The sequence below is a fragment of the Neopsephotus bourkii genome, unplaced genomic scaffold (assembly GCF_033783945.1).
Source record: "Neopsephotus bourkii isolate Nb327-2 ecotype Australia unplaced genomic scaffold, CSIRO-AGI_Nbou_v1 NB_1423, whole genome shotgun sequence".
NCBI classification, from domain to species: Eukaryota; Metazoa; Chordata; class Aves; order Psittaciformes; family Psittacidae; genus Neopsephotus; species Neopsephotus bourkii.
In genome coordinates this window covers 2,063,605-2,070,311 of record NW_026901900.1, presented here as the reverse complement: position 1 = coordinate 2,070,311, position 6,707 = coordinate 2,063,605, and the positions used below count along the sequence as shown (strand labels likewise).

The 6,707-nt window shown below is 43.9% G+C and overlaps 1 protein-coding gene across 2 annotated transcripts in view; it reads left to right on the top strand.

Annotated features, from left to right (window-relative positions):
• The first annotated feature begins 112 nt into the window (after positions 1–112).
• FRS2 (fibroblast growth factor receptor substrate 2) overlaps positions 113–6,707 on the top strand; it is a 50,383-nt gene continuing 43,788 nt past the window's right edge. For both annotated transcript variants that reach the window (XM_061368027.1, XM_061368028.1), the window contains exon 1: positions 113–266. The gene's annotated coding sequence lies outside the window, so the exon portion shown is untranslated. The remainder of the gene's footprint in view (positions 267–6,707) is intronic.

The window sequence follows — 6,707 nt, the reverse complement described above, 5'->3', positions numbered from 1 at the left end:
ATGGCCGCTACCCCCCCCCGCCTCTCTTAACGGCTGCCGCGCCGCGCTGCGCCCCGCCCGCTTGCCGGCTGCCCCCGCCCCCGGGCCGCTGCCCCCGGAAGGCGCTCGCGCCGTGCCCCGGAAGTTGTGGCGGGCACAGTTCGGCTCAGAGCGAGGCCCTGTTGCCGTTGCTGTCGGGACGCGCAGCCGTTACCTGCGGGGCCGCCGTCTTGCCCGTCATAGGCGGCCCGGCCGGCTCGGCGGCCAGCGCGGGGCTCATGGCGGAGGTGGGTGCTGCTCCTTCCCTCTCTCTGCCTGGATACCTCTTGCGGGGGTGCCAAGCCGGCTCCGCTGGGAGGGGGCGGCAGTGGGGTCTCCCGGGGCCGGGCCGGAGCCCGGCTTGCCGTGGGTGGGAGCAGCCCCGTGTCTCGCCTCCTCCCGTGAGAGCCGCGCTGAGACATGCCCTGCGGGGGGACCTGCTCCTTCCCCGGTCGCGGTGTAGGTCCGGACTGTGGGCGCTCGCTGTGGGGGGTGGCGGGGCTGGGACCCTCAGGGTGGGGACCGTCAGGGCACGGGCGTGTGGGGGGCTGCGGTCAGGGGAAGCTTGTTGGCGGGGAAGGCGGCGGAGGATCAGCGCCTTGTTCTGGGGCGGGAGGGAGCGAGCGAGCGGGGGTGGGTGAGCGGAGTGTGAGTTTAAAAACAAAAGACGTTCGAGTCGTGCTGGCGGTTGGCTCGCTGGGGCAGGGCTGGGGCGGGGGGTGCGGAGCCTGGCTGCCTGACCGCCCGGGCGCTTGGCGGGTCTGCGAGTTCAGCCTCATCTTGGGTGACCTGTCAAGCGCTTGCACCTTCCTCTGGCTCAGCTGCTTCCATCACATGCCTCTCAAGACAAGCGCATGTTCTGTTCCACGTCGCCGATCAAGTCCTGGGGCTTTCGAGGTGCGAGCCCTGAGACTAATTGGGAGCTCTGTCGGGTCAGTGGGTTAGTTAGGGTCAACAGACGGAGCCTCCTCCGAGGGGAAGGGCGGCTTCCGGCCTTTCCGAAGTGATGCTGGCTGTATCAATGAAAGTGATACCTAGCTTACTTGTTCCTATTTTAAACTCTTCTTCCTCTGACATAACCCTACGTGTGAATGTAGTGAGGGCAGGTCTGAAGTGTTGCAAAGGTCAAAAGGTGTCTCTGTATTCATTTGCCTCGGTTCTTCACCTGATCTTGCAGTTTAGGTTTTGGGTCTTTTTGTGCCTTTTTTTTTTTTTTTTTAAATTTTCATGTGGAAAATGAAAGCATGTTTCCTCATGTCCCTGGTCACTGCGTCTTGTTCACTGTTAATGTGCTAGGTGCTAGAGGTAATAATCATGACCAGAAATCGCTTGGAATGTTGGACTGTGAGTTGAAAATAATCCTGTTACTGAAGTGCATACATACTATAGAAATCAGGGTTGATTTTAGTCTGCGTTGAACTGTCATTTGATATTAATAATATTTTTAACAATATTTTATTTGTGTCTTTTTTGAATAGCCTTTGATATTTTTTTCCTATTTAAAGTGCTCGTGACAAAGTTACGTTTAGTGTTAATGAGCAAAAAAGTTTTCTGAATAAGTATCTCTTTAATGGCATTAATGTTAGTAGTAATTCTGTATTATGAATTTACCATTAAATCTGCTCTGCTAGCTCTACAATATTAGGGGACTGAAAACCTAATTTTCTTAAAATTTATTGCTGTGCTAAAAGTGATTTGGTATTAAGATACATGGCTCCAGATCCAATAAGCATCCTGTTTTCTAGTTAAAGTCAGCAGAACTGCCAGTGAAGTTCATTGTGTGTCTTCTGCAGTTAGTAAGTGCATTTGAAAAGCACACCTGTCTATGCCTGCTTAAAAAGAAACCTGTATCAGTATAAACCAACAGTTCAAGTCCAAACCCTGTTAACTCCATCCCAAATGGAAAGTGATTAAGAACGTTATTTGTTGACTGAGATTCCCTGAATTTATTTGCTTCTGTGTCAAGAATGCTTTGAAAACATTTGTTGGAACAAAGTGCTAGCAGTCACATGTTAATCTGGTTAAATGGCTTTCCCGGCTTTTGCTCACTTTCCAGTTCAGTGTCTTTGTCTTAAGTGCTGGTGGTGAGTTGTAGTAAAAATAAACTTCTTATTTCTGCGTAATTCTTACATGCACAGTAGTTTGGAACACTTTCTCATGATACAAAAAATCTCTGTTAAAGAGAGGAAAGGTTGTCTTACTGTTGCAATGGGCAGATGGTAGTTTGTGGAAGAATCTATATTTGTAAGAAAGAGAGAGTTTCATAAACTGGAAAAATATACAAGGGACTTGGGAAGACCGGATACATGAATCTGATTCTGCCTGTCAGTTCTACAGTTCTTGAACTGTGATGTTGGTATGTTTTGTCTTTTGAATTGATAAGAGTGTTTCTTTTACTTAACTGATTCAACATAAATATATGTATTTGCTTAGGAAATAATTCCCTGCCAAATCTAATGCTCTAGTAATGAATTTCTATTGTCTGGATGTTAGCAAGATGATTACTAACAGTCTATCTGTACTCCTACTTACGATACTTTACTGTTAAAAAATTAGCTTGAAAGTAGCTGTATCCATGTTTATTAGAGGTCTGATTCTGAACACATAGAAATTAATTTTGTTCACTTCTGCAACCATTGCATCTTGTAGTTTAAGCAAAACAACTTTTTGAATAGTGAATGAAATTCACTCCTCAGCAAAAAGGTTCGTAAGACCACTTGAATCACCGGAACCATTGTTTAAATTCCATGTAAATACTAAACTACAGTTAAGATAATACTTAACATGACTGCAGTGGTTTAATTATGTCTGTGTTCTTCAATGCAAATATCTGAGGTGATTTAATCAGTAATATTTAAAATAATATCTGGTGAAAGTATATTAAGTTAGAGTAACTAATGCTCTATCTTCATTTTATTAAGCACGAAGAGCAAAACTGGTTTAATGTAGTGAATTGACCTCACTTCCTGCTGCTCGTGCCCAAGTACACTATGGCTGCTTAGGTTTCTGGGAAAAAGAATGGCACAAGATTTAATCTTAGGAACAAATTAATTAAATTAACCATGTCAGCTCCTTTGACAAGTTTAAGTGTAAAACGTGGCTGTGTACAAGTGTGTTACCACAGCGTCACAAGCTGATTAAAACTGGATCTTATGCTTTACTAGCCTTCTTCCCCTCTTCCTTCCTTGTGCCGGTAAGGGTTCCACTGGAAGCTGGTTGAGGAAGCTGAGCTAGCTGAAAGCTAGCAACACTTCTCAATTCGGTAGAGTCAGTTTTTGATTGACTCAGCACCCTGACCTGAATGACCGTTCGGTTGAATACCTGTCAGGGGCTGTGTGAGCAGAGGTGGGATACCAGAGAGGGAGGGAAGAGTGACACTGCATAGGCCTGAAGTGTGAGACTGATACTAGGGCGCTCCAGCCTGCAACCTACCACTGCATAGGTGATCTGCTGGTATAGACCAGCTCCACCATTGAAAAACATGGTCCTGTTTGTTTCCACCTCGCTCTGCTGCTTCCTTCTTTGTGCAGGCAAATACTTGTATGGTTATGTGGTGAACTGGGTTGAGGTTTGAACGAACTTGGGGGAGGGGTAGAGAGGGGAGGGTTAGGTTTAAGCTGGATCAGTTTGCTGCACAAACATTTGTGCTGGCGCAAAGATGGGGGTGGAAGCAAGCAGTAAGGGGAGCAGGGTGTGTCTGTTTCTTTTGGTGACAGTGACACATTATGGCAGTTTAAAGTATATTCAGTGCTGTCCTCCTTCACTGAGGTTAAGCTTGTACAGCATGGAGGGTTTGAAGATATTGTTCAGTTATGGTTCGTGGGCGTATTTTACATCTAAGACCCCTTAATCCATGGCAGTGTGTCTCTGATTTCATCATGTACTTTGAAGGAATTTTGGGTGAAGAATATGGCCTTTTGTATAGTAACTAATTATTTTTTAGCATTTTTATTTGGTACTTGTTGTTTAATTTAGTGGCCCTTAATGGGACAAACGCGCCTGTTTGTAACTGCTGTTCGTCCAGTTCTTGAAATGGGGAATTTTTTCAGCATATGTATTCTGTTTTTAAAGACTAAAATAGGAAAACTGAAAGGTATTTTGCAGTAATAAGTAGATTAAAAACCCCAGATGAATAAACCTATGAAAATTATGAGGCTGACCTAAGACATATAACTTTAGACAGTTTCCTAGGAGGCAGTGCGTGACTTCTTAAGTAACTATTTAATGGTTAGTGGTTTTCAAAATCTATCTTAAGGCTTTCAGGCTATCACAGAAGTACTTAATGTTTCAGGATATGGACAGGCATTGATTTTTATTCCTCCTGTCCCCAAACAGCTGTGAAAATTGTAGATACTCTGCCATCTGCCTTTTGTTTCTGTTCCTCTGCCATAGGTTATTACCATGCTTAATGATCCTTTCCACAAAAGAATTTGTATGCAGTGTTACATGCTTCAGGCATAATCAGCAGTTAAATGCATCGTATTAACCCAGTCTGCCTTCACCGGTCAATTACCTTGATTAATTTTTTCTGCAGAGTATTAGTGTGCTCTTACACGATTCACTGTGCTGCAGGTCTGTATGGGTGGTAACCTCTCTTCGCTGGGTGGTGATGAGTAACTGGGCAGTAGCTGCTCCTGGAAGAGATGACCTATCTGCAGCTTTTCAGTGACGCTTTCTGAAACAAATGTAATGGGTTTTATTTTTGTCTGCTACTGAATAACACCAGTTTTCATCAAAGATGAGGAGCAGTTGGCTGAAAACTGTCCAGAGATGTGCAATTTCACACAGCATATGCAGATGATATTTTAGGTGATGCAGGCTGTAGAACAGCCCTAATGTAACAGACTTAGAATTTTTGGCTCTTAAGCATCATCTGTTGATGGCCTTTCTGCGTAGTCAGTGGTAGATGTGAACGTTCTTTTTGAACTGGTGATAAAACTGATGTGTGGTGTTTTCTAATGTAAGTATGTATGCATAGATGTGTGTATATATGTCATGTATTCTTCAAGTATAGTGTAGTCTTCAAATTTCCTCTTCATTGCTTCTGACAGGGTGGTAATAGTCATGACAACCAATTTAATTCACTCTTTATTGAGGCCCATCTTCTGCAGCCATGTGATTCTCCAGAATTTCAGTCTTTCCCTCAAGCTTGAAATGACAACAGAAATAATTATCCCTTGGCTTTAACAAAAAGAACTAATAAATTATTTCTGATGTTTATACAATAAAATGTCATGCTTATTGCATGTTTGGGACTGACTATATGCATTCTTTTTTAATTAGTGGAAATGGTGGTGTGATTACTGACTGTTTCCTTGTTTTGTCTTACAGTACTTTAATTTCATGTGTTATTTGTTCTTCTTTTTAAATGCTTCCACATCCATATGTGGGGTAGTGAGATAAGAAGCTTCTTGTCACAGTGAGCCATACTTAATCTGTCACTGACTTCTCGGGTGGTCCAGGATAATCCCTAAACTTCTTGCCTGATTCTCAGTTGACAGTGTAATACTAATATCTGTGTTAGGCAGTGTGTTGCTCTGAATTACTGTAAGTGTAAAATTGTTGTATTGTGTCATTGCTATTGTAGCTGCCTGTGCTGGATGGCCACCTTTATTTGCTTAAGCTTTGGAACCAGCCACAGTTGCTAGACCTGCCACTTCGCACAGATTTTTTTATTATGTAAAGGTTCAGGTTCAGTATGGGCTGTTGGTACAAGCACCTCTGTATTGGTACATTTTGTAATCAGGATTAAAAAAAAACCTCCCAAATGTAGGTTTTAGCAAATGTACTCAAGTATATCTTGCTATTCAGCTTTTCTTGTGCATGAGACTCCATCTAGAGTACTGCGTTCGGCTCTGGGGTCCCCAAACAAGAGGGATATGGAGCTGTTGGAGGATGTCCAGAGGAGTCCACAGAGATCATCAGAGGGCTGGAGCACCTCTGCTGTGAAGACAGACTGAGAGAGCTGGGGTTGTTCAGCCTGGAGAAGATAAGTCTCCAGGGAGACCTAAGAGCAGCCTCCCAGTACTTAAAAGGGCCTATAAAAAAATCTGGAGAGGGACTTTTTACAAGGGCTTGTAGTGACAGGACAATGGGGAATAGCTTTAAACTGACACAGGAGAGATTTAGGTTAGACATTAGGAAGAATTTTTTCACTGTGAGGGTGGTGAGACAGTGGCACAGGTTGCCCAGAGAAGCTGTGAATGCCCCATTTCTGGCAGCATTCAAGGCCAGGTTGGACAGGCTTTGGAGCAACCTGGTCTGGTGTCCCTGCCCTTGGCAGGAGGGTTTAAACTAGATGAGCTTTAAGGTCCCTTCCAATCCAAACCATTCTGTGATTTTATGTGTCTGTTACATTTTCTGTTGAGGAAAATCTGATTCAGAAATACTTTATGAATTATCTATGCTTGCAATAAAAGCTGAGAACTGTAGGGTATATCTGAGATAGTGATAGCTTTTCTGAACTGTACTCCAAACTCAGGAGAGACCGGGGCGCTGTTTTATTAGTCTGAAGAGCAACCTTGCTCCTTTGGCTTTTTGTCATAGTGATTTTGGTCCTGGCAAGGTTGAGATGCTCCTGCTGCCATTCATATAGTGGTAATGGTTACTGTAAACCCCTGATCTGTTACTGACTCAATGGTGAAAAGTTGCTTTAATTAACTCCCTTTTCCAGGGTAAAATAGACGCTG